Genomic DNA, 9,299 nt, shown 5'->3' with positions numbered 1-9,299 from the left:
GGTCGAACCAATATGATAGAACCGGTAAAAACTGTTTGAACCGGTTTATTGGACTTTGATAACTAGATTTACTTAGCCCGCTAAAAACAACCTATTTCCAGAACAAACTAACTCAATCGATCAGGCTATCCGAATGTATACAACTCAAATGTCGACACACATCACTACCTGACATGACTTCGATGCACATTAGACAACAATCTTACGCCGATCTTCTTAATTGTTATGTTCATGGCTTTAGAATATATTTCATTATCATGAGGCTTTATTTTTGTGTATGTCAAATTCATGGTTTTGTATATGTATTTATGTAGAAAAATAAAAAAATACATAAAAATTATAGAGACTGGGTTCAACCGGAAACCGGTTGAACTAAAAACGTGTTTTTAAAACATTGACTTTTAGTGACTATATTTAGGATTAAATATCCACACGAGGAAGTGATTAATATTGAGCATGATGGGGATATTACAGTAGAAATTATATTAGATCATAAGGAAGAAAAAAATAACATATTTTAATAACTATATGAATAATGAGTGTTTAGGTCATATGCCTCTAGGGTCGGCCCATGGGTCCTGACAAGCTAGGCAACCTCCCCGGGCCCTTAAATGATAAAGGGCATCATTATATACTTTGTTATATTGACAACCCATTGTTTTTAACTTATTAGCCTATATTAAAGACCCAATAATACTAATATCAGACGCCAAATAGGGAGTAAGAGCGAGATTTCCTAACGTGTATCACCGCAAATTTTCAAACAAAATTTTCATTTAAAAATCACATTTAATCTCATTAACATAATCTCAGAATTAACAAAAATGTCAAATTATCAAAACCACATGTTCATAAGTTGATTAAATCACGATCTAGGATCCTCTAAAAGATATCTCCAACTCGTGTGTACAATCAAGCCGGTGCCTTCCCGTGATCCTGAGAAGTACCTGAAACACACACATAACACGGTAAGAACAACGCTTAGTGAGTTCCCCAAAATAACACACATAAATCATTAGCCTCTCATGGCTATGCTCGTATAAGACCCTCCAGTCTATGTGTCTTAATGGGACCCTACGGTCCCACAATTCGAGTGGACCCTCCGGTCCTAACTCAGTAAGCTCAGAATAATACACAACATAAATCACAAAGACATAATGCTGGATATCACAATACTCAATATAAGCACATCAGACCCTCTGGTCACACATTGATTACCACTCTAGGTAAGTATAGTGAGAAGACTCACCTCGAAAGCAAGTAAGGAAATTGAATACCTCACGAACAGTCTAATCCCTGCCTACATGTAACAAGCATCTCTAATTAACACTTAAAGATCACAAATCATGATAGTTCCTCTTTATCTCTTGGGATGGGTAAAAGACCATTTTACCCCTCCATGACCTCCATCCCTCAAGTTGACCAAACCCTAAAGTCAACAAAAGTCAACACTCGAGTCAACAGTCCATGTTGACCCAACTCGTCAAGTGCATCTATGCAACTCGTCAAGTCCCTTTGGTTCTTCAGAACCCTCATGAAAGTCTAACTCAACTCGCCGAGTTACAGCGTGCTCAGACTCATCGGGACAGACTCTAACCGACTCGTCGAGTCAGCTCGTTGACTTGTCGAGTCCCTTAAGTCGAATTCTCATTCAAAAGTTTTAAGGCAAAACTGATGCCCTATACTCCGGATCTATCCTCCTAAGGCTCGAATATCATGTAAAGTTAGAAGCTTTACGTTCATGCATGGAATATTAGGCTCATAATGTTAATACAAGCTCCAACAAGGGTTAGTTGCACAAGAGCTTGCCTCCAGCTTAATAAAGCTCGGGTCTTTGGACTCACAAGGCCTCCTACAATTCAGATATGAGGTTCCAACCTCAAGCCTTGCTCAAATGACTCAATGACACAAGATGGATGGGAGAAATCCCTAAAAATTCCCTAAACCAAGATCTCATAAGGAAATGATCAAGTTAGCATCTATTTACCTCTAACTGAAGCAATTCTCTAAAGAATCTCTAGATCCAAAAGCCTCCTCTTGATCCAAGCTTTGATGCTCTCCACTTCTCCTCCAAAAGATCACAAAATGCCCAAGATTAACTCTATTTTCTCTCTTAACTCACTCTTGGTGATTAGGGTTTCTCTCTTAACTTTGCGCTATTTACAAAATAATCTTTGGATTTTATTTTAAGTTTAATTGACATTAGGATTTAAGTTAAGCCTTTAACATTATATTTAAATTTATAATTGAAGTATTTTATACCAATTATTTATAAGTTGTGACTTTAAAATAGCAATAGTTTACATACAAAAACATACCCAAACTAATAAGTTATATATAATATCTTAAAAGTTAAAGACATAATTTTATAAGTAGAAGTAAAATATGAATTTTAATATTGAAGTTTAGTTAATTTAGGATTACCATTTAGGTTTTGCACTTACTTAATGTAACACCCGCATATTCGGGCTAGTCAATTAAGATATATTTATCATTAAAAAAGACTTTTGATAGAAAATTATTTAGGATAAATAACCTTAACCAAAGTTACAGTGTATGTGACAAGGGTTCCACACATACAAAGAACGATAAAATCCGACTTCGTGTGAGGAAGTTATGCTTCTTCGAAGTTTCCCGCTCAAACCAACACGACTCTATGTATCGTAAAAAGTGAAAGATTTGATATATTACCTTTTAGCCTACGTGATCTAAAAGAAAGTCTTAGTAATTAAACGAGAACGTGCATATAGAGAACATCCAAATCTGACTTCGTTAGAGGAAATTATGATTTTTCGAAATTTCAGCACAACAATATACAGCTCAAATCCAAAGTAGAGATCGTTTGATTGTTAGGAAAAACAATCTAAACGAGAGTTAAAGATCTCTTTCATATTTTTCCGTTGATATAAAGATAATCGAGAACGGATATCATATGAGAAAGTTATGAATTTTTAAAGAACTTTAACAGTTTAAGACTCTTAAAAATATAACTTTAAAAATAAAGTTAAAATTAGTTGACGGAGTCAAAACGAAAGTTATATATCTCGTAGAGAGATTTTTGGGGATATAAAAGAACGTCGAAAATGGAGCTTGTATGAAGAAGTTACAACATTTTAAAATAAAAAATTTCACACACGCGAAGTGTGCCGCACGCATTGATGACGTGGCACCACGAGAGGGAGCCATATGGAATGGTCGGGAGCCACTTCCTCCGGGAGACTTGTCTTTATGTCCCCACAATAACCTAACAAGTGGCTCCATAATAGTATGACATGTTTCACCTTCTAGAAGCGGGCGAGCTGTGCGAATGGCGACGCGACACATGGCAGAAGCCCAATGGAGCTACCCAAGCCCTAGAGCGAGGCGCGCATACCTAGAGTGCGCAAAGTGCAAGTTTTTTCTTGCCTATAAATATCTAGATTTGTATATGCTTTCACCTCCACACCCCTGCATACTTTCCCTCGAGCAATCTTACATTTTAAGCCATTAATATCTATTGTGCGGACGTGTGGACAGTGCTATTTTGTGAGAATGACAAAGAAAATATGTTGTTTCATAATATGATACGTTCAATCTTACATAACTATCGTCATTATCACACATTCTCACTAATTAAATCGTCTAAGGTTGTTATAGACTTTTTATTATTATTCCCATTCTGTCAGAATGTTGTGAGAATGTTGATTAAGTCGTATTCTGTCAGAATGAAAATGAGTGAAAAATGATGTGTGAGGATAAAATTGAATAAGAATTAGTGAGAATGCATGAAAATGACGATAGTTGTATAAGGTTGAACATATTCATATTAGCGAACAACCTATTCTCTTTGTAATTCTCATAGAATAGCATTGTCCAAACGTCCGTACAATAGTTTTCCATTCACATTATAACCTAGCCCTATATATATATATATATATGTGTGTGTGTGTGTGTGTGTGTGTGTGTATGTGTATATATATATATATATATATATATATATGCAAGCTTTGTGATGTATTGCTGTCCATGCAAGCATTAAGACATTTGTTAAGTCCTTATTGAGCTTTTGAGTCCCTTTTTCCCATGCTAGCACGTAAAGCTGCCAACTTTACGTGATAAGTAGTCTTATAGAATTAGACCCGAGAGTTTGGCACTTTGTCTTAACCGATTAAGGGCTTATTGGAGAGAAAAGGTGACTGGAGGAGTACACGGGGCGTACTTAAGAGTACGCTCAGCGTAATGTTGAGTTTATGCATGATGGACTTGTACAATATGCTTACATGGGGCGTACTCCCCAATGTGTCGTTTTGGGCTTTTGAGGATGGGCCATTGTTGGGTTTTCTTAGTTGGGCCTTGTTGGGCCATTAGACTTCTAGGATAGGCTTATGCTTTGTATTTTTTGAGGTCTTTTGGATTTAGGCCCATGATGGGTTTTGGGGGCCCAATTTGGAAGATTGGGCCATATTGGGATTTGGAGCATCATTTAGGAATTGGGCTTGGAAGTAGTTGAGTTGGGTTTTGGTTTTGGGCCAAGCAAGTAAAATGGTAAAATGGACTTTTACCCTGGTTTTGGGCTATGTAGCTTAGACTCTTGGTTATGGGTCAGAATTCAAATATTAGTTGGATGTTATTTGATATTGATAGTGTGGTGATTTTTTGGGCCAGCAGCCAGAGATTCATTCAATTTTTATCAGCGGATTGAGGTGAGTTTTCCTCACTGTACTTTCAGGTCGATGGTGATGGGTTTTTGCAATAAGAACATCCTATGTGCTCATACAAACCCTAATGCTTGGATCTAGGTTTCTCTATTGTACATGCAAGTTATCCAAGACTATAAACCCTAGATCTAGAATATGATAACCAATATAACATATAATTAGGGTTTAGATCATACCTTGATTGTTATATAGCAATAACAATCCCAATTCCTCCTTGTATTAACTTTAGAAAGCTTAGAGTCACAAATGTCACTCCTCTAATGGTTCACAAACACCAAGAGCAAGAGGATGAAGAGGAGAGAGGATAGAGGCTGACCTAAAACGTGTGAAACCCTAGAAGGATGCTTAGCCACATTTTGGGTCATAAGGGATTTATATATAGGAGGTTATTAGGGTTATCTAACAAGGAAACCCTAATTTGGATGCTTAAGCCCTAAGCAACCCATGGACTCCTTTCCTTAAGGCCTTGGACGATTTCTTCTTGGGTTTCCCCATAGAATTCGTCCGCTCCTTAATATAAGGCAATCCATAGCCCAAATTGCAATTATCTTATAATTACAATTCCAGTCCCTTAAGTTTAATTAATCTCTTTTAGTCACAAAACTAATTACCAATTAATTATTGACTAATATTAGTTAAACAATATGATTTCTCCTTTAATATATTATTCCCATAACATATTAATAAATCATATTTAATCCTTTCTCTCCATAATTCATCCTATCAAGTTGCTTTGGTGAAGGCAACCCAAAAGGACCATGCACCATCGGGTCAAGTACATACCAAAATAGTTATGGACTTAGACACTAATCCAACAGTCTCCCACTTGGATAAGTCTAATAACTATTATGCGTATGACTTCAGATCCTGATCTGCAATCGTAGCTTTCCAAAGCCGCTGTCAACTCTGATCCTATCAGATACGCGTGTTCTTTAGATAAGGGATCATATATTCCTCCATTCTAGATATCGTATGAGACATGATTTCTAATCATTCTCTTTGTACTATTTCTTGATTTTCGATTCATGACGACTGACTAATTAAACAAATCAAATTAGCCCTAGCCCGGCCGAGCATTTACGTTTGTCATTACTAAATCATCGAGGGGCCCAAAGATATCGCTTTTATCCTACTTTGGATAAAAGGAACGGATAAACTTTGATACAATGCTTGCTTGCACTCACTCACCGAATCACACACAACAACATGTTTTATAACACCAAGTTACTGGTGCGTTTACATATTATCAATGTGCAACCGATTTGCAAGATACAACTCACACATCTCGGTTTCAAGAATATAAGATATTATCGTCTCACCAATCACTCGGGATACAATTCATGGAGTGATCCAAGTGAGCGTGGGTTTAATCCAATGCTCAAATCATATTCATAAGCACTCATGAACATTGCAGCAAACATTTGCTTATGTCTAATACTCTTTAGACAATCCACACACCAATTCACGACAGTCTTTATTCATACCTTCTTCCAACATATGAACGACTGTGGCCCGTTCGAATAATTTGACTGTTCTCAACCAATTAAATTATTCAGGAAGTCAAAACATGCAAAGTGAAACACAAGAATAATACTAATCCCATATGGCCTCAAACCTTTGAGTATAAATAAAACACATTTTATTTATCACCATATCGATTACTCATTATTTGTCGTTTCGGGTAATCAACTTCTTACTTGAATTACAACACTTGTCCCATGCTCCTAGCATGCACACAGTGTTTACCTATGGTTCTTACTTTGTGAAATAGATCACATTGAACACATTTCCAATCATACTCATTTCACAACTCCAAATCCTTTTTCATAAGTGAAAAAATATCAAATTCTTGCCACTTATAGAATATGCTAGATTCTAACATTTTATGCAATGATCCTTTTGTAATATCACTGCACCAAAGTCACAAAGACTATTGCCAATTATATTACAAAGTCCTCTATCGAATATTGTTACAATATAATTCCTTAGATATGATGTCTCTCACTCAAAGTACTTTCCTTTGAACATCCTTTTGCATAAAAGTTTCTAATCTAGTCATAGGTTTTCAATATTTAATTCCCAATATGGACATGTTTCCATATTTTCCAATACTATACGTCCAACTACTCATAAGCAACCAATCCTCGGCGAACTTTGGATTGTCCTTTGATAGTTGTTTATTTTAGCCAAAACCGATTCTTGTCCCTTTTCCCTCTAAGTGCGCTAGACATTTGGAAAATTTTAGAATGGTCAAATATTATAGCATTTGCAATCGATCCTATATCTGAAGCGTATGGGACACAATGCATAATGTCTTACATAAAGATTTGATACTTTATCAATCTTCCGCCATAATATTTCATTTGCTATGTTCTCAAAATTCGAATTGTGAAGAGGAATGCCGTAATCATAATCGAAATTTTAAGAACACACTATGTTTCTTTGACTAAGTTATTAACATTCCACAACCTAAGTCTTTAGATTTGAAATGAATCATAATATTCTCTCCCTTAATTATAGCAAAACAACTTTACAACCCTTACGACTTTGCAAGGTATAACTCTTGTTTTCTATAATTAATATTGCCAACTTGCAATACGTGCCTTAATAATCATACAATCATAACATTTATGCTCCCACTATAATAATGATGATTATTATAAACATAACACTTATAAACATAACACTTATTGAATTTCTTAAGTTCATGTTTCTAATACTTAGTGCTTTGATAATCTTTTATCAAGGCTTCTTGAACTTATACACCTTTGCCTTAGATAGTTCATATGTGTGTCTAAACAATTGCCAAACCTCACAATTCAAATTATGGAAAGGGATACCGTAACCATAATCGAATTCGAGAATGCAATTTTACAATCACTATCTTCTTAAAATCTTTCTTAGTGAAAGTATTTCCTCACAGTCATTTTCATGAAGGAGGGAATCTTATGACACTTAGATTTTAATGGTGTATGCGTTCCTATCCATGTGAATTTGTCAAAACCAAAGTTCACGACAAATTCAAACTCATATGGACCGAACTTTCTTAATCTTGATTTCTTACCTTATGGTAGCACAGCTGCCCACCATGTCTTCCAAGTAGTCAAGCAGCTCACCCTTTCCTATCAATTTACTTTTCATTGATCAAGGTCCTTGCCTTTTATGCATTTACATGAGAACTCATGGAACTCACATGCATAATTAACTCAATTGGAGTGGCACAGAAATAATGTCAACACAATAGGTTGTAAACCTCAACTCGTGTGCTAGTGATGATCGATAAGGTTTATTTGATTTGTTCTTGAAACCTTTCAAGACCATTAAGACTCCCACTGACTCCTTGACATATAAGATTCTCTTGTCAATAAACATTTCTTGACAACCAAATATTCGAGAGTTAGTGTAGTTTTTATCAAAACACTTCATAAATTGGTCCTAGTTGGTCTTTGTCTTATCCAAGACATCACAACTTTTCCACATTTGATGAATGCTATAAACCTTCTTAATACTTATCACTCAATGTCGCAATCTTAACTCTAAGACTTGTTTTGGAACGAAGTATGATTGACCTCTTGATTTAACCATTTCTTCAATTATTGATTCCTCTTCTTAGATATACAATTGTACTAAGACTCACTTAGAGGATCAATTGAGATATGGTTCTTAATCATTAAGACCTATCATAAAGCATAAAAGGTACTCTCCCTTCTTCTTAGAATGGAGAAACTTTTATCTTTTTGCCTACTTGATTCTTTTTATTCGTTCTGCTATTGATTTAAACCTTTTTTAATCAATTTAGAATTACACTTAATCTTATAAGTATAATCATATTTACTAAACCTTTAGTAAACCATGACGAATATCTTTGTTACTCTTATGGTGGACTTGATCAACACGCAACTTTGTGTATTCGATCTCCTAGTCCTTCACTTGACACTTTGTCAATGAATTAGTCTAATTTCCAAATATGAAATTTCTCATTCATCGTGCAACCAAGTTGCATGATTCCAAGTTTCTGTCCAATTGAAACTTGGGCGATGAGAAACTCTCCCTATTTGGTAAATTCTCGACATTTCCACAAACAACATAATTAAGAATCAAATCCATTATTGCTAATATTAGAAACCTTCAAACATCAATTTTCATGCATGCCATTGCAAGGATAAATAATATAAAATCAAATTTTATTTTATTGCAGAAAAATTTGTCCTTACATTGCAATTCATTGAAAAACTATGCTAATACATATTTCTTAGCAATCTAACTCTAACTCTAAGTAGTAGCTCAAGAATCTAATCTTCGAGAAATGCAATCGAAATCCATTCCTTGACGATTAGATTCTGCTCACTTCTTCCCTTAAGCTTCCTTTCTTTTCTTCGATCCTACAAAACATAAATTGTAATCTTATCACATTATGTATTAAGAATCTAGAATAGAAGCTTAAAAGAGTTAGTTAACGGATTTTACCTATATTAGAGCCATATGTTTTGACTCTCCCATCTCTTAGATCTCTTAGGTAAATGGGGCAGCTTCGTCTCCAATGCCCTTTCTCTTGGCAATAAAAGCAAATTGACTCTTTTGGAATAGGACATGGAACTACTT

This window comes from Lactuca serriola, chromosome 3, assembly GCF_051521515.1.
Source record: "Lactuca serriola cultivar US96UC23 chromosome 3, Lser_US96UC23_V15, whole genome shotgun sequence".
Lineage (NCBI taxonomy): Eukaryota > Viridiplantae > Streptophyta > Magnoliopsida > Asterales > Asteraceae > Lactuca > Lactuca serriola.
This window is presented reverse-complemented; position numbering follows the sequence as displayed.